Source organism: Propithecus coquereli, unplaced genomic scaffold (assembly GCF_000956105.1).
Source record: "Propithecus coquereli isolate 6110/MARCELLA unplaced genomic scaffold, Pcoq_1.0 Scaffold33, whole genome shotgun sequence".
NCBI lineage: Eukaryota > Metazoa > Chordata > Mammalia > Primates > Indriidae > Propithecus > Propithecus coquereli.
The window spans coordinates 170,548-171,112 of record NW_012148952.1 but is presented as its reverse complement, the minus strand read 5'-3'; the positions used below and the strand labels follow the sequence as shown (position 1 = coordinate 171,112).

Genomic DNA, 565 nt, shown 5'->3' with positions numbered 1-565 from the left:
ATAGTAAGTAAACGTAGATATTTGACACTAATACCTCTAATTCTATAAAGCTGAATTTTAAAGTGGTTTATAAAGTCATATACAATAGCCACCTTCCTTTACTTCTCATTTAAAATAATTCAGTAATAATTGTCACTATAACACACACACACAGACACACACACACACACACACACACATAAACAGCATGTGTGGCTTGTGGCAGTATAAATTAGTACGCTAATTTTGGAGGATAGCTTGGCAGTACACATCAAGTGCCATTAAAAAAGTTTTTATTATTTGGTCCAGTAATCTCGATCACTGATACTGACTTCAAAGAAGTCAATGAAAACTAGAAATAAAATATACAATAGCCACCTTCCTTTACTTCTCACTTAAAATAATTCAGAAATAATTGTCACTATAACACACACACACACACAAACAGCATGTGTGGCTTGTGGCAGTATAAATTAGTACACTAATTTTGGAGGATAGCTTGGCAGTACACATCAAGTGCCATTAAAAAAGTTTTGATTATTTGGTCCAGTAATCTCAATCACTGATATTGACTTCAAAGAAGTCA

The 565-nt window shown here is 33.1% G+C and overlaps 1 protein-coding gene across 1 annotated transcript in view; it reads right to left on the bottom strand.

The window, feature by feature from the left end:
• The window catches only part of LRP1B (low density lipoprotein receptor-related protein 1B), a 542,706-nt gene that overhangs the window by 430,674 nt on the left and 111,467 nt on the right, over nucleotides 1–565 (bottom strand). The window lies entirely within an intron of this gene.